An 18,776-nucleotide genomic window follows, 5' to 3' on the forward strand; every position below is an offset into this window, starting at 1 on the left:
CCCGGCTCTGACACTGCTGACATGTGTGGGCTGTGAAAACTTGGACAAGTTACTTAACCAACGTAAGTCTCAGCTTCTTCATTTGTAAAAATGGGGATAATATTTCAGACCTCATACTTCATAACTGAGATAAGAGAATGCCTGTTAAGCACTGAGACCAATGCCCGTCGAGAAAAGTCTGCTCTTCTTGTCATACAGAGTGAAGTAAATCAGAAAGAGAAAAACAAGTATAGTATTCTCCAGGGGATCTTCCTGACCGTGGAAGGCAGACTCTACCATTCAAGCCACGAGAAAAGCCCTAATGCATACATATGGAATCTAGAAGAACGGTCCTGATGAACCTGTTTGCAGGGTAGGGATAGAGGCACAGACGTAGAGAATGGACTTGTGGACACAGTGGGGGAAGGAGAGAGTGGGACAAATTAAGAGGGTATCATTGAAATACATGCATTGCCGTGTGCAGAACAGATATAGTGGAAAGGTGCTATATAACACAGGGAGCTCAGCCAGGTGCTAGGTGACAACACAGAGGGGTTGGATGGGAGGGAGGCTCAATGGGGAGGGGATACATGTATGTATATATATATATATATACACATACTTTTGGCTGATTCATACTGTTGTATGACAGAAACCAATATAATATTGTAAAACGACTAACCTCCGATTAAAAATAAATTAAAAAAAAACAAAAAACTACTGGCTCTTGCCATCTTCCTCATTCTGGTCAGCACCAGGAGACCAAGAGGGAACTGTTTACGTTACAGCCTGGTGCATCTAACCCTATTTTGCTCTTGACAAACAGCAAAAAGATAGGCTGTGGGTGAGAGTGTGAGAAGGGGAGAACATCCTTAGGGTGGAAGTATCAGCACAAGTTAAGAGCCAGAGACATGAGAGAGCCCTGAGATCATTAGTGTTGCTGGAGAGGAAAGTGGGAGATGCATGAGGAGGGGATGTAGGAGGAGATGTCTGCAGAGGGCAGGGGTCAAGTTACGACAGCCAAGTACACCCTTTCAAGGGTCTGTATTTGGGATAGAATTTCTCTCCAAGAACAGGCAGCACACATTTCACTCAGGAACATGAAAATGTGGACTGACAAGACAAAGAGGAACACCCAACAATTATGACTTCAGGAAAGTAACATTTATCCTCGGTTACAAACAAGAAAAGGGAATTTGTGGCATGTGTTCTTTTCTGCCTGGTATTAGTTGATTTGGGTAGTAAGTCTTAATACTGCCTGAAATGAAAACTGTGCCCGCTAATTTTCTAAAATTGCAAGGTTAATGTTTAAGAAAGACGGATAAAGACAGGGGTTTTGTTCTTTTTTTTTCTTTTCTGAGCTTAAACTTAAGGGTGAAAAATAAATCTTCCTTCACATCTCCACTCCCACACAGAACCCTGGGTTCCTCCTATTAACAGGCTGTGCTAATCTGTGTTCTCGTTGCAGGATGCAGCACTACGTGATCACCCGTGAGTAACTTCACACTGAGGTGTTGTGTTTCAGTGGCTCTTGGATATCCAGAGAATAAAAGCAACTCACAGTCCAAAGCAGGATCTCCAGTTACTGGGAATGAGCAAACCATGCTGAGAGAAGGGGGAGGAAGGAGGCTTGTGGTGCCAACCTGTAAGCAGCTCCAAGGCCATGAGATTTCTCATCTCCTCCTCGCCTCTTCCTCCTCCATCTCCTGTCCCTACTTCTTCTCCACCATCTCAAGCCCTTGTTCCATCATATGGTTAAAGGAGCAGCTACAAAACAGGAACAGACAAATCCTTGTGGAATTAGTTTGGGAAAAACTTGCATATTGTTGGTCCTTAAGAAATTTTCTCAAGGACTCAAAACTATCTCACAAGTCCCCTCTCTCCCTGTGGCAAATAGGTGGGAGCAGGTGGCAGGCTGGCATCTAATACATAGTAAGCACCTACAACAAGACTCTGAGTCCTGTTCTCTGTGCTTTGTGTAAATATCTTCATTGAACCATCTCTGCAACCCTCAACTATGATCACGATCATTTTATGAATGAGAAAACTGAGGCAGAGAAAAGTAAGAGGCTTCCCAGGTCTCACAGCTTAACTGGTAGAACCAAGATTTAAACCTTGACAGTCTGTCACTAGAACCCCAAAACTTACCACTGCATTATAAAACCTCCCAGCAGAAATACATCCATGAAATCTAAATGTTGAAAATAGATCAAATCTTATCAAAGCCTCTTGAATGCACATCATTCAAATAGATAAAAGTGGTTTACTATATCTTCCAGGATTCTTATTGAAACTCACCCTGGTAATTAATAAAATGTTCAAAATAGATATGTGAGATAAGAACCGTTACCTGTATACGTGATGTGGTTACTGTTCCTATATACCGGTCTCTAGCCTTCAATGTCTGAACTACCAGACCATTGCACGCTTTAACCTTGAGCTTCCAGCCATTCTGTTCCTGACCCACCAAACTCATTCTAATGCACTCTGCCCTGCTGACAAACATGTCTTCGTGTACTAAGTCATGACGCGAAATAATCTTTTGTCCCTATTTTTTCAGCAAAAAGATGAATATCAACTGCAGCATAATGCCCATGAGAGTGTTTGAGATTTATTGCGGGGAGGTTCTAAAGTGAGTATCTCAGGATTGTATGACACAGCACTGTTTCAGGGCACTCAGCATGTCACCTCGCCCTGCAGAGCTGGGAATGCAGAAACAAAGGCCTTCAGTCTCATTCCCATTTGTAAGAAGACTAGTGTTGCTAGGGAAACAAAGATAAGTTTCCTGTTAAATTTACTTCCCACTTATATGTCACACCCCCACCTCCCCAGCCTGAGTGAAACATAGTGAAGGAAGAAAACTACAGTTCTTTTTCAAAATGTCCCAGATCATGAATTTCCTGGGTAAATATAATCCACAGGAGGATAGATCTAGACAAATCTCATTATAAAAGTGATTCAGCTACATCCAGATTTTAGTATACGGTGGGATAAACCATATAAGGTGATGCACTATCTGCATTCCTCTAACCAGAGAAGCATGTGACCCAGAAATTGACCTTAACTCTTTACTGTGGTCACAGTCATGACCTAGAAATCTCAAAGGATATATGTGTAAGTCAACAACAGAAGAGAGAGTATTGGAATGAATGTGGTAAGGGAGGAGGTCAGAATGGTGATGTGGAGAGGTGGAAAACTGGAGAGGAAGAAACCAACTCAGCCAAGACTTTCCATAGGGAGTTGACCAGTTGATCCACATTGTAAAACCAATGGAGGAAATAAGTTGAAGGCTGAGTAAAACTAAACTGGTGTCAAGAGATGATCTGGAAAAGGGATATAAAAGTCACTTGGTTAAGGCTGGGTCTACACTAGTATGAGCTCCTCCTCTCTTTACCAAAATGCTGCCATCTCTTTTTTTTTTCCATTTATTTTTATTAGTTGGAGGCTAATTACTTTACAATATTGTAGTGGTTTTTGCCATACACTGACATGAATTAGCCATGGATTTACATGTGTTCCCCTTCCCGATCCCCCCTCCTGCCTCCCTCCCCATCCCATCCCTCTGGGTCTTTCCAGTGCACCAGCCCTGAGCACTTGTCTCATGCATCCAACCTGGGCTGGTGATCTGTTTCACCCTTGATACTATACTTGTTTCAATGCTATTCTCTCAGAACATCCCACCCTCGCCTTCTCCCACAGAGTCCAAAAGTCTGTTCTGTATATCTATGTCTCTTTTTCTGTTTTGCATATAGGGTTATCATTACCATCTTTTTAAATTCCATATATATGTGTTAGTATACTGTATTGGTGTTTATCTTTCTGGCTTATTTCACTCTATATAATGGGCTCCAGTTTCATCCATCTCATTAGAACTGATTCAAATGAATTCTTTTTAATGGCTGAGTAATATTCCATTGTGTATATGTACCATAGCTTCCTTATCCATTCATCTGCTGATGGACATCTAGGTTACTTCCATGTCCTGGCTATTATAAACAGTGCTGTGATGAACACTGGGGTACATGTGTCTCTTTCAGATCTGGTTTCCTCGGTGTGTATGCCCAGGAGTGGGATTGCTGAGTCATATGGCAGGTCTATTTCCAGTTTTTTAAGGAATCTCCACACTGTTCTCCATAGTGGCTGTACTAGTTTGCATTCCCACCAACAGTGTAAGAGGGTTCCCTTTTCTCCACACCCTCTCCAGCATTTATTGCTTGTAGACTTTTGGATAGCAGCCATCCTGACTGGCGTGTAATGGTACCTCATTGTGGTTTTGATTTGCATTTCTCTGATAATGAGTGATGTTGAGCATCTTTTCATGTGTTTGTTAGCCATCTGTATGTCTTCTTTGGAGAAATGTCTGTTTAGTTCTTTGGCCCATTTTTTGATTGGGTCATTTATTTTTCTGGAATTAAAAATGCTGCCATCTTAAGAGAAAAAACCAAACAAGCTCTCTGCTGATTGCTCAGATGTGAGTGTGTGCACACCCCCAGTGGCTTACTAAATCCTAGTCTCAATTCATTGCCAATCCCAAGCATCTGTGAAGGCATACATGTTTCTCAAATCACCACTCAAATATCTTTTCCCAGGGACATCTACCCCAATTCTGCTGACTAGATTCAATGAGAGCGTCTATGTCAGACTCTCTCAAAGCCTGGCTGGCATTTTCTCATCACTCACAGGAAGAAATTACATAGCTCTGTGATTCCCCGTTCTGTTTTTCCTTTACTAAACTGCAAGCTCCTTGAGTGTAAAAAGAATGTTTGTTTCTGCTTAGCATTATTTTCCCTGTTCCTACATAGAGCCAAGCACATAGTAGATGTTTAACTTATCTTGTTCAGTGAATGAATCAGAAGGTAAATAAATCAACTTCATGGGGAATAAAGATAGCAAGCCTGCGAGGCCGGCAGGAACCCACAGAATCACAAGTCAACTTCTGTCTCAACTTCCTTCCCAAGGAAACATACTCTCCCAGACAGCACCACTCAGAAGGTGAACCAGAAAAAATCTGGATCTGTGATGAGTTTGTTTGTTTTTTTTTTTTTTTTATCACAACCTTATCTTCCAAATAGTGTCAGGGCTTGGCTTTTCTTGTATTATCATTAGAGACTTTCAAAATGAGAATCTGAATAACTTCTTAGTGTCTTTGGTATACTGACTTCAGCCAAGGATCACTTGTATTTCCTCGGACCGGAAAGATTTGGGCCTCATGAGTAAATAGCCTCTTGGATCAGATACAGAAATCATCACAACAGTACTTGGCAATTTCCTAGCAGCTTACAACAGTTGTCTCTGCCAGCATGGGGAGATAGGATACAGTTTCTTCATCTTCCCAATGATTCTATAAATAATGTTCCTGTTGGAAACAAATGGCCAGAGGCAGAGAATAGCGACTACAAAAGTTATTCTGTAACTTCAGAAGAATTAAGAATTACATCCACCCTTCCCAGATGGTTCAGTGGTAAAGAATCTGCCTGCTAATGCAGGCGATGCAGTAGACCCACTTCAATCCGTGGGATGGGAAGACCCTCTGGAGAAGGAAATGGCAACCCACTTCAGGATTCTTGCCTGGGAACTCCCATGGACAGAGGAGCCTGGCCAGCTATAGTCCATGGGGGTCACAAAGAGACACAACTGAACACACATACACACACACCAGATAGGAAGCAGCAGACCATGTATTCAAGAACCATTACATAAGCTGTTTGAGTCACATTTATTCAAAAGCTGTTTTATTTATTTGTGCTTTTACATTTGTAACATTAAAGGAAGGTGAGGGAAGTGTCAAGAAAGAAAAGCTGGAGAGCAGCAGGTCCCCAACCTTTTTGGCACCAAGGACCAGTTTTGTGGTAAACAATTTTTCCACGGACCAGGGGTGGAGGATGGTTTCTGGATGATTCAAGCACATTAAATTTATTATGCACTTTATTTCTATTATTATTACATCAGTTCCATCTCAAATTTTTGGTATTAGATCCCAAAGTTTAGGGCCCCTGCTCTAGAAGATACTACAGAATACCCAAAAGCAGGTATATTAGACTATACTAATAACTGCATCTTCACCAATATCAGGAAAGGGGGCATGAAGAAAGGACTGCTCTCATGAATTCACAAGCTATTGGAGCTTTCCAAAGTAGAGAATTTCCTTAGAAGAAGCAGAAGGAAGGTAATGAAATAGAGGAACCCAGACTTGAATATGTATAGTATTGAACAGAGGAAATCAGAGTTGAATTTATATAGTCAAAGCTATGATTTTTCCAGTAGTCATGTATGGATGTGAAAGTTGGACCATAAAGAAGGCTGAACACCAAAGAATTGGTGCTTTTAAGCTGTGGTGTTGGAGAAGACTCTTGAGAGTCCCTTGGACTGCAAGGAGATCAAACCAGTCAATTCTAAAGGAAATCCATCCTGAATATTCATTAGAAGGACTGAGGCTGAAGCTCCAATACTTTGGCCACCTGATGCAAAGAGTTGATTCATTAGAAGAGACCCTGATGCTGGGAAAGATTGAAAACAGGAAGAGAAGGGGATAACAGAGAGTGAGATGGTTGGATGGCATCACTGACTCAATGGACTTGAGTTTGAGCAAATTCCAGGGGATGGTGAAGGACAGGGAAGCGTGGCGCGCTGCAGTCCATGGAGTCACAAAAAGTCAGACATAACTGAGCGACTGAACGACAGACTTGAATACTGGTTTGGTCATGGAGCTGTGTGACCTTGAACAAGTTACTCCTTCTCCTTCTAGCACCATTTCAAGGTTAGAATTAATATGTAGAGAGATGCCAGACTAGTGTCTGGCACATAAAAGTTCAATCATTCAAACCTCTCTGAATTGCCCTCCTCACTTCTCTACTTTTCCTTATCTCAGTCACTATCCTGAATCACACCATATATCTTATCTTCTGCTTTTTTTTCATGTAGCCTGCTGAGCCTGTGATATCATTTTCTTGGTTTTAACTATCTATGACACCTGAGAAATGGAATATTTCCTGCCACATCAGTAAACAAAGGATGTCACTGTCGCCAGCAATTGCATCCACCACCAATAGTGAGCTGGGAACTTCCTGAGGGAACTGAGGAAGGAAAGAATACCTGCCATCTAGCAGCCATCAGACTGCAGCCACTCCCTACAGTGAACCCTGAGGAAATTCATGATGTGAAAAGGATACTGGCCCCAGATAGCTGGGGTGCATATCAAAAAAAATGATTTCAGTGAGCCCAGACTCTTGCATCTTCCCATACATGAAAAAATGCTAAATTCCTTAACTTGGGATATCTGGTTTTAATTTACAGTAATCTTTTGACATCCAGACTACCTGCCCTTTGTTGCAAAATTTGTATATAACCTGGTTTTTCCCCTCACCTCCTCAGAGCAGTTCTCTCAAAGTTACTTGAGACACTACTTCCCAACCCTGAAGTTGAAAATTTTCCAGCAAATAAAACATCACTCTCAAATTTAGGTTGTGCAGTGTTGTGTGTGTGTGTGTGTTTTTGTTAAGTTGATACAGTAATGATTTGAATTGCATATTAACTGTATTTTTATGATCCTGTAGAATGAATGAGCAAGAGCAAAAATGAGGGAGCTAGAAGGAAAGAGAATGAGGGAGCAAATGAGGGCAAGCAAAGTCCAGAGACAGAAACAGAAACCATATTTGATTATGTGCATTTATCAGATCTCTGCCTGGTGCCTCTAAGGCTCAGGGACATGTGATGATCAGGAATAAATACAACTGGAGTGGAACTCAGACATCTGCTTTCCTCTGGGCCTCTCTTTGTGTTCGTTCTATTTTTCTTTCACTGCCCACTCTGTTCCTCCAGAGTTAATCCTTCTCCTTTATGTTGCCAGCCTTTGGGCCTGCCCTAACCCTGCCTTCTTCCATGATCAGCTTGATAGCTTTGGTCCCTGGCTTCCATGCTTTTGCTCATCCTCAGTCTAGTAAGGAGTGATGCTCGTATGTTCTCTGGCTCCATCAGAGCCCAGGATTTCCTCTGCAGTCTCCTCTTAATCAATCTCCTCATTTTGGCTTTCAATATCTTCCCTCTCCATCCTTCCTCAAAAGTTTTCCTAAATTCAAGACTGTCCCAGATAGTTCTTGACCACCATACTTAATGGCTCTAGTTCTGTCTCCTGACTGACGTAGTCATTTTCCCCATCTCCTTGAACCAAGAAGACCAGGAAAATCTCTTGTTAGTGATATTTGCACACCACAAAGCTACCTCTACCCCACCATAAACCTGACTAAATGGGAACCTTGAACTAGACATTGTACGGGCCGTCAAGATATTAAGACCTCAACATCTTCCATTGAGGGACTGACATACCTTTAATTAGATATAATTGATGATAGAAAGAGAACTGGCTACATACAAGCCCTATACTGAACATAATAATATTGTAGAATAGTGTTTATCTGGGACTGAAAACACCAGAAAGATTTAACAATAAAGTTGTCCTAAATATAGATTGTTTTTATGATCACCTATTTTCAAAGTTACACCAATATAGTGAAAAAAAATGACTTACTAAAGCACAGTGCATAGAGAAAATAGAATCTGCTCAGCTAAGAATGGCCAGTCAGTGATTCCATACAGACTAGACCTGCTTGATACAGACTGAATAACGCAGAATGTAAGGTATAACTGCAAGGACACCATTAAAATCTCATCTGCAATTGGTAAATTGATAGTTCCTTATTGTCTGTATACTTCAAGAATAGCAACTGTTCCTAAAGCATTGAATTTCAAGTAAAACACACCCACACACACACATACATACATAAAATGTGCTAAAGCATTTTTTCAATCATTGTATTTTAGAGTTAAATATTTAAATTTTCAAAATTATTAGAAACAAATCAAATTGTTAACATTTTGAATAATGGTATTTTTTTATAATGTAAATAAACAAGGGCTACATTGAATAAAAGAAAGCCATATTATTCAAATAGCTGAATGGGTAAACTAAGAAAGCACATTAATCTTGTGTATTAGGTATCTGTAGAAAAGCAGTATTCATAGAGTGCCTGGCATCTGTTGAGAGTTTTAAAAAGAAATGCTTAATCAGAAATTGGAGAAGGGAATGGCAACCCACCCCACTCTAGTATTTTTGCCTGGAGAATTCCATGGACAGAGGAGCCTGGCAGATTACAGTCTGCTGCTGCTGCTGCTTAGTCACTTCAGTCCTGTCTGACTCTGTGCGACCCCATAGACGGCAGCCCATCGGGCTCCAGCGTACCTGGGATTCTCCAGACAAGAATGTTGGAGTGGGTTGCCATTTCCTTCTCCAATGCATGAAAGTGAAAAGTGAAAGTGAAGTCGCTCAGTCGTGTCCGACTCTTAGCGACCCCATGGACCGCAGCCTATCAGGCTCCTCCGTCCATGGGATTTTCCAGACAAGAGTGCTGGAGTGGGGTGCCATTGCCTTCTCCAAGATTACAGTCTATAGGGTCGCAAAGAGGTGGATACAACTGAGCAGCTAACACAACAACAATCAGAAATGCAATAACCTCAACTGGGATCACAGCTTGAATGGCTCAGGTATTCTAACTAAAAGCCACTGTAATGAATAAAAGTAAAGCCAGACCATTTCTCTGGTGTCTATCTTTATCCTCCTAGTTAAAACTTTTTTTCTAAAAAATGTACTATCTCACATTCTGCACTTTTTTTTTTAAATTTCTAGGAAAGGGTGTAGAAGTATTCTTACTTTTTTCTTGGTACTTGTCATTCCCCCTTTGTGATTATGGTATAAATAAGCAAAAGTATGTTATCTTTTCTTTATTTTTGAAACAGACTTGCATAATTAATTAGCCTTTAATGCAAAAGAGCCAAATACTGTGGGAGGAAACATTCAGATTTGAAGTATCTTTCAGGGGACTCAGATGTTTAGAATTTCATAGAAGCATCTGGGATTTTTCATAGCCAGAAGATGATGTCAAAGATGAATGGTGTTCAAATATTTTGTTTAAACCTTGGAATCAGGAGGCATCAATTCAAATCATACAGACAAGGACAAAACATAAAAACAACTCAAAGAGACATTGTGATCAAGAGAAAGGGTAGATGGCTTGGGGCTGTAGGTAATTCTACCCTCATCCTCCCTAATCGCCCTGGAGGCACCTCCAAAATGACCCTGGGGCTCCAGGGAGCACAAAGTGAAAACCTCGGCTTACTATGGGATGCAAATTTTTATAGTCATGGAAGGAACGCAATTGAGAGAAAACGAAAGAAGATATTACAAAGTCATAAAACACATAAAATATATAAGCTCCAGGGACATTTATTTTAGAATTGGGCTTGATATAGTGGAAACAGTAAACACGAGATTGAGAAAATCTCTTACTTTCTCTGATCCCGAGATTGTATTCTGTTATTCTGCCAGAGACTCTGAAGTCAACTAAAATAGTCACAGTGAGGCAGAATATGATGAAACTTATCTCTAGATATTATAGGTCAGTTCACCCTTCCAAGCCCCCTAAGTCTAGTCCCAGAAAAGCATTAGAATACTTGTCATATAACTCTCGAACAAATATTTAAGGAAGACTTATTATGTTTGGGGCTTCTCTGGGGGCTCAGACAGTCAAAGAATCCACCTGCAATGTAGGAGACCTGGGTTCGATCCCTGGGTCAGGAAGATTCCCTAGAGAAGGTAATGGCTACCCACCCCAATATTCTTGCCTGGAGAATTCCATGGACAGAGGAGCCTGGTGGGCTACAGTCCATGGGGTTGCAAAGACTCGGACATGACTGAGCAATGAACAATTAATATGTTTTAGGCATGTTTAGCAGTAGCAGTAGCAGGCACGTGGAGTACAAAGGTAGACAAGGCAGACAAGTGTCATACTCTCATGGAAACTACATTCTAGTGAGGGATACAGAAAAACTTGAACTAACTAAACAAAAAGAATTTCAGAGAGTGAAAGGAGCTATGAAGACAAAGTGCATAGCAGAATAGAGATAAAGGGATGGTTACATCATTAGGGCCTCCTCTTCAGCCTGTTCTCTGTGCTCGTCTCATGAAGGAACTTCATTGAATTGTTTTTCTCTCTTTGTATTTAGTATAAGATGGACCTGGGGTTATCTCCCTTTCAGAAGAGAATTCTTTACCCTGGGAAGATCTAAAAGAAGGTATTAAGCCCTGCTATATTTAAAATGGATAACAAGTAAGGACCTACTGTACAGCGCCTGGAACTATGCTCAATGTTATATGGCAGCCTGGATGGAAGGAGGGTTTGGGGGAAAACGGATACATATATGTATACCTGGGTCCCTTCACTGTTCATTTGAAACTACCACAACTTTGTTAATCAGCTATACCCCAATATAAAATTAAAAGTTTAAAAAATAAAAAACTGATGGTGTTCAGGCAGTTATCCCCTTGACTTTAGGAAGAAACTCACAGCACTGAAGCATATACATTAGCATATGTAAAACAGATAGCCAGTGAGAATTTTCTGTGTGACACAGGGAGCTCAATCCAGTGTTCTGGGACAACCTAGAGGGGTGGGATGGGGTGGAAGGGGGGAGGGTTATTCAAGAGGGAGGGGATATAGGTATACCTATGGCTGACTCATGTTGATGTGTGGCAGAAACCAACACAACATTGTAAAGCAATTTTTCTCCAACTAAAAATAAATAAATTTATTCCCCCTCACTTCTGTATTTTTCCTTCTGCTTTGTTTCTCCTCAACAAAGTGGTGAAAAATCCATGGTTCAAGATTAGGGGTTGGGTCCAGGAAAAGGAGATGCATGAGGCTACTCATTAAATATATCCTCTTGGAGAGGAATAAAAGGACCCCAACTGACCTCTCTATAGTAACAGTCATGCTTCTGCAATTTTTTATTGATTAACTCTCTGTGAACATATGAAAATTATAGGCTCCTGATGGAGACCTTCAGAGTTCAGGATCCCCAAAGCATTCCTCTTTTCTATCATGAAGATATTAATTCATGTTGTTACTTCTTTTCTTAAAATGTTACTGGCAGCAGCAGCAAACTCGAGTGTTAGATATTACACTTGCACAGGTTCTTCCAAACTCTTGAGAAAGGTCCCAGGAATATGGTCACATATTATAAAATTTACAAAAGTACTATATTTTTGTGTGATTTCCCCAAATTATGTTTCAGGCTTCCAAAACCCATGTCTGTCCCTGAGTATCATTAAACATAGATGGCTTATCCATCTAAGCTGCCAAGTAGGTTACAAGTGCTCAGTATCCACTTGTTATAGTAAAAATAACATTCAATTTTACTCTATTGCACTTAAATATAGACTTCTCTCAGAAGTTTTTATTGTAAAAATAACAGAATAATAGAGCTTTTAATCAGTCAAAAATGACATTTTAATAGTGATTACACTTTTTCAAATTATATGCATGGCCCTCAAAACACTTGTATGCCTTCTGGGGATGGAGAGGATGAGAATTAGTCCTTTAGATCAATGCATGGGACGATACAGTTTAGGTGAAGCTAGTTCGCTAAGGATTATCATAAGCAGAGCATTTAGTGAACAGACTGCATTTAAATCATCGGTCCAGGGTGTACTGCTCAGTGGGTGTGAGTCCCCTGAGTGCTCACAGAACCATTACCACATACTCTGAGCATTTATTTCTATCTTTAAGGCTAGTCACCGATGAAAAGAGACATTCAAGATGGGACAGTCACTTTAAGAAAATATACACACAGATTCTCACACGACAAATTAATATCATTGTAAGAAACAAAATACTGAAGGGCTATTTGACAACTAATTTGAAACTTTACTACATTACCAACAACATGAGTGGTGGCTTTTTTAGTAATTTTTCCATTTGATATTTCTGGCCATTGTATTCAAAATGACCTTCTTGCAAAGATACGTGATATCACAAGCTAATGAAGAGAGGCAATCCAGAGTAATCTGCGTAGGAATGAGTGAGTCCAAGGCCCCATTCATAAAGTAATTCATGAACGCACCTGCTGGGGTGTGGTTTCTGCGTTCAGTAAATATTGGCACGCTCTTCCTCTCCATTACAAGAGGAAGATTTATTGGAGTCCATGTTTTATTCTTATTCTGGGGCTTTTTTGTTTATAGAATCAAAACAGATATGAATCACTGGGATTTCTAGTTAAACCTGAGCTGCAGGGGACAATAGAATTAAATAAAGTATTTAACACAAGGAAGAGGGAAAAATAAGAAACCAATCAGCCACTGCTTCAAGCACAAGAACCAGGAAGGAAAATTTAGCATTTTATGAACTAGAACCTGGAGTGGGAGGAAGCTTCTATTCTCCAGTGATGTGGTGACTGACTCTAACCAAGATTCTAAAATCTTGGTAGGTGCCAATTAATGTGTAACACCTGGGATAAGTATTCAACCACTTGGTCAGATATAAAGCTTGTCCTCTGTAAAAAGTCATGTAGTAAATAATTTAAGCTTGGGGGATAGCTTCTGTCACAAATACTAAATTCTACTGTGGTAGCAAAGTAGCAGCAGCAGAAATTACATAAAAGACCTGGCATGTTTTTTGTTGTTTTTTTTTTTTTCTTTTTTTTCTGTTCTTTTGAAATATCCCACCCTCACATTCTCCCACAAAGTTCAAAAGTCTGTTCTGTATTTCTGTGTCTCTTTTTCTGTTTTGCATATAGGGTTATCGTTATCACCTTTCTAAATTCCATATATATGTGTTAGTATGCTGTAATGTTCTTTATCTTTCTGGCTTACTTCACTCTGTATAATGGGCTCCAGCTTCATCCATCTCATTAGAACTGGTTCAAATGAATTCTTTTTAATGGCTGAGTAATATTCCATGGTGTATATGTACCACAGCTTCCTTATCCATTCATCTGCTGATGGGCATCTAGGTTGCTTCCATGTCCTGGCTATTATAAACAGTGCTGCGATGAACATTGGGGTGCATGTGTCTCTTTCAGATCTGGTTTCCTCAGTGTGTATGCCCAGAAGTGGGATTGCTGGGTCATATGGCAGTTCTATTTCCAGTTTTTTAAGAAATCTCCACACTGTTTTCCATAGCGGCTGTACTAGTTTGCATTCCCACCAACAGTGTAAGAGGGTTCCCTTTTCTCCACACCCTCTCCAGCATTTATTGCTTGTAGACTTTTGGATAGCAGCCATCCTGACTGGCGTGTAATGGTACCTCATTGTGGTTTTGATTTGCATTTCTCTAATAATGAGTGATGTTGAGCATCTTTTCATGTGTTTGTTAGCCATCTGTATGTCTTCTTTGGAGAAATGTCTGTTTAGTTCTTTGGCCCATTTTTTGATTGGGTCATTTATTTTTCTGGAATTGAGCTGCAGGAGTTGCCTGTATATTTTTGAGATTAATCCTTTGTCTGTTTCTTCATTTGCTATTATTTTCTCCCAATCTGACGGCTGTCTTTTCACCTTGCTTATAGTTTCCTTTGTAGTGCAAAAGCTTTTAAGTTTCATTAGGTCCCATTTGTTTAGTTTTGCTTTTATTTCCAATATTCTGGGAGGTGGGTCATAGAGGATCTTGCTGTGATTTATGTCAGAGAGTGTTTTGCCTATGTTCTCCTCTAGGAGTTTTATAGTTTCTGGTCTTACATTTAGATCTTTAATCCATTTTGAGTTTATTTTTGTGTATGGTGTTAGAAAGTGTTCTAGTTTCATTCTTTTACAAGTGGTTGACCAGTTTTCCCAGCACCACTTGTTAAAGAGGTTGTCTTTTTTCCATTGTATATCCTTGCCTCCTTTGTCAAAGATAAGGTGTCCATAGGTTTGTGGATTTATCTCTGGGCTTTCTATTCTGTTCCACTGATCTATATTTCTGTCTTTGTGCCAGTACCATACTGTCTTGATGACTGTGGCTTTGTAGTAGAGTCTGAAGTCAGGCAGGTTGATTCCTCCAGTTCCATTCTTCTTTCTCAAGATTATTTTGGCTATTCGAGGTTTTTTGTATTTCCATACAAATTGTGAAATTCTTTGGTCTAGTTCTGTGAAAAATACCGTTGGTAGCTTGATAGGGATTGCATTGAATCTATAGACTGCTTTGGGTAGAATAGCCATTTTGACAATATTGATTCTTCCAATCCATGAACACGGTATGTTTCTCCATCTGTTTGTGTCCTCTTTGATTTCTTTCATCAGTGTTTTATAGTTTTCTATGTATAGGTCCTTTGTTTCTTTAGGTAGATATACTCCTAAGTATTTTATTCTTTTTGTTGCAATGGTGAATGGTATTGTTTCCTTAATTTCTCTTTCTGTTTTTTCATTGTTAGTATATAGGAATGCAAGGGATTTCTGTGTGTTAATTTTATATCCTGCAACTTTACTATATTCATTGATTAGCTCTAGTAATTTTCTGGTAGAGTCTTAAGGGTTTTCTATATAGAGGATCATGTCATCTGCAAACAGTGAGAGTTTTACTTCTTCTTTTTCCTATCTGGATTCCTTTTACTTCTTTTTCTGCTCTGATTGCTGTGGCCAGAACTTCCAACACTATGTTGAATAGTAGTGGTGAGAGTGGGCACCCTTGTCTTGTTCCTGATTTCAGGGGAAATGCTTTCAATTTTTCACCATTGAGGGTGATGCTTGCTGTGGGTTTGTCATATATAGCTTTTATTATGTTGAGGTATGTTCCTTCTATTCCTGCTTTTTGGAGAGTTTTAATCATAAATGAGTGTTGAATTTTGTCAAAGGCTTTCTCTGCATCTATTGAGATAATCATATGGTTTTTATCTTTCAATTTGTTAATGTGGTGTATTACATTGATTGATTTGCGGATATTAAAGAATCCTTGCATTCCTGGGATAAAGCCCACTTGGTCATGGTGTATGATTTTTTTAATATGTTGTTGGATTCTGTTTGCTAGAATTTTGTTAAGGATTTTTGCATCTATGTTCATCAGTGATATTGGCCTGTAGTTTTCTTTTTTTGTGGCATCTTTGTCTGCTTTTGGAATTAGGGTGATGGTGGCCTCATAGAATGAGTTTGGAAGCTTACCTTCACCTGCAATTTTCTGGAAGAGTTTGAGTAAGATAGGTGTTAGCTCCTCTCTAAATTTTTGGTAGAATTCAGCTGTGAAGCCATCTGGTCCTGGGCTTTTGTTTGCTGGAAGATTTTTGATGACAGTTTTGATTTCCTTGCTTGTGATGGGTCTGTTAAGATCTTCTATTTCTTCCTGGTTCAGTTTTGGAAAGTTATACTTTTCTAAGAATTTGTCCATTTCATCCAAGTTGTCCATTTTATTGGCATAGAGCTGCTGGTAGTAGTCTCTTATGATCCTTTGTATTTCAGTGTTGTCTGTTGTGATCTCTCCATTTTCATTTCTAATTTTGTTAATTTGGTTCTTCTCTCTTTGTTTCTTAATGAGTCTTGCTAATGGCTTGTCAATTTTGTTTATTTTTTCAAAAAACCAGCTTTTAGCTTTGTTGATTTTTGCTATGGTCTCTTTAGTTTCTTTTGCATTTATTTCTGCCCTGATTTTTAAGATTTCTTTCCTTCTGCTAACCCTGGGGTTCTTCATTTCTTCCTTCTCTAATTGCTTTAGGTGTAGAGTTAGATTATTTATTTGGTATTTTTCTTGTTTCTTGATGTAAGCCTGTAATGCTATGAACCTTCCCCTTAGCACTGCTTTTACAGTGTCCCATAGGTTTTGGGTTGTTGTGTTTTCATTTTCATTCATTTCTATACATATTTTGATTTCTTTTTTGATTTCTTCTATGATTTGTTGGTTATTCAGAAGCGTGTTATTTAGCCTCCATATGTTTGAAGTTTTAACAATTTTTTTCCTGTAATTGAGATCTAATCTTACTGCACTGTGGTCAGAAAAGATGACTGGAATGATTTCAATTTTTTTGAATTTTCCAAAACCAGATTTATGGCCCAGGATGTGATCTATTCTGGAGAATGTTCTGTGTGCACTTGAGAAAAAGGTGAAGTTGATTGTTTTGGGGTGAAATGTCCTATAGATATCAATTAGGTCTAGCTGGTCCATTGTGTCATTTAAGATTTGTGTTTCCTTGTTAGTTTTCTGTTTAGTTGATCTATCCATAGTTGTGAGTCGGGTATTAAAGTCTCCCACTATTATTGTGTTACTATTAATTTCCTCTTTCATACTCGTTAGCTTTTGCCGTACATATTGCGGTGCTCCTATGTTGGGTGCATATATATTTATAATTGTTATATCTTCTTCTTTGATTGATCCTTTGATCATTATGTAGTGTCCTTCTTTGTCTCTTTTCACATCCTTTATTTGAAAGTCTATTTTATCTGATATGAGTATTGCGACTCCTGCTTTCTTTTGGTCTCCGTTTGTATGAAATATTTTTTTCCAGCCCTTCACTTTTAGTCTGTATGTGTCTCTTGTTTTGAGGTGGGTCTCTTGTAGACAGCATATATAGGGGTCTTGTTTTTGTATCCATTCAGCCACTCTTTGTCTTTTGGTTGGGGCATTCAACCCATTTACATTTAGGGTAATTATTGATAGGTGTGGTCCCGTTGCCATTTACTTTGTTGTTTTGGGTTCACGTTTATACAACCTTTCTGTATTTCCTGTCTAGAGAAGATCCTTTAGCATTTGTTGAAGAGCTGGTTTGGTGGTGCTGAATTCTCTCAGCTTTTGCTTATCTGTAAAGCTTTTGAATTCTCCTTCATATCTGAATGAGATCCTTGCTGGATACAGTAATCTAGGTTGTAGGTTATTCTCTTTCATTACTTTCAGTACGTCCTGCCATTCCCTTCTGGCCTGGAGGGTTTCTATTGATAGATCAGCTGTTATCCTTATGGGAATCCCTTTGTGTGTTATTTGTTGTTTTTCCCTTGCTGCTTTTAATATTTGTTCTTTGTGTTTGATCTTTGTTAATTTGATTAATATGTGTCTTGGGGTGTTTCGCCTTGGGTTTATCCTGTTTGGGACTCTCTGGGTTTCTTGGATTTGGGTGGCTATTTCCTTCCCCATTTTAGGGAAGTTTTCAGCTATTATCTCCTCGAGTATTTTCTCATGGCCTTTCTTTTTGTCTTCTTCTTCTGGAACTCCTATGATTCGAATGTTGGGGCGTTTCACAGTGTCCCAAAGGTCCCTGAGGTTGTCCTCATTTCTTTTGGTCCTTTTTTCTTTTTTCCTCTCTGCTTCATTTATTTCCACCATTTTATCTTCAACCTCACTTATCCTATCTTCTGCCTCCGTTATTCTACTCTTGGTTCCCTCCAAAGTGTTTTTGATCTCATTCATTGCATTATTCATTTTTTTTTTTTCACTCAGACTACGTCCTCTCCCTCTTCATCTCCAAAAAGGAAAAGAAGAACGATCATCAATGGCTAATAGCAGCTGCAGAATGCAACACCAAAAGCCGGCTTCACGCTCAGGAGAGAACGCTGCGTCTCCTCCTCGTGGTTTCGGGTGCTCTACACGATCAGAGAAACTTCTCTAGTAACGAACTATAGAAATGATCCCTGAAAGTATAGTCTTACATTATTCATTTTTAATTGACTCTTTTTTATTTCTTCTAGGTCTTTATTAAACAGTTCTTGAATCTTTTCAATCTTTGTTTCCAGGCTATTTATCTGTAACTCCATTTTGTTTTCAAGATTTTGGATCATTTTTATTATCAATATTCTAAATTCTTTTTCAGGTAGATTCCCTATCTCCTCCTCTTTTGTTTGACTTGGTGGGCATTTTTCATGTTCCTTTACCTGTTGGGTATTTCTTTGCCTTTTCATCTTGTTTAGATTGCTGTGTCTGGAGTGGGCTTTCTGTATTCTGGAGGTCTGTGGTTCCTTTTTATTGTGGAGGATTAACCCAGTGGGTGGGGTTAGACGATTGGCTTGTCAAGATTTCCTG

General features: G+C 39.4%; 1 non-coding gene across 1 annotated transcript; it reads right to left on the reverse strand.

Moving 5' to 3' along the window:
- Nucleotides 1-18,190: 18,190 nt before the first annotated feature.
- On the reverse strand, nt 18,191-18,404 carry LOC122708421. Its single transcript, XR_006345194.1, has one exon. It is a non-coding gene; the product is annotated as a small nucleolar RNA U3 (small nucleolar RNA).
- Nucleotides 18,405-18,776: the final 372 nt, after the last annotated feature.

The sequence above is a fragment of the Cervus elaphus genome, chromosome 14, assembly GCF_910594005.1.
Source record: "Cervus elaphus chromosome 14, mCerEla1.1, whole genome shotgun sequence".
In the NCBI taxonomy this organism is placed as follows: domain Eukaryota; kingdom Metazoa; phylum Chordata; class Mammalia; order Artiodactyla; family Cervidae; genus Cervus; species Cervus elaphus.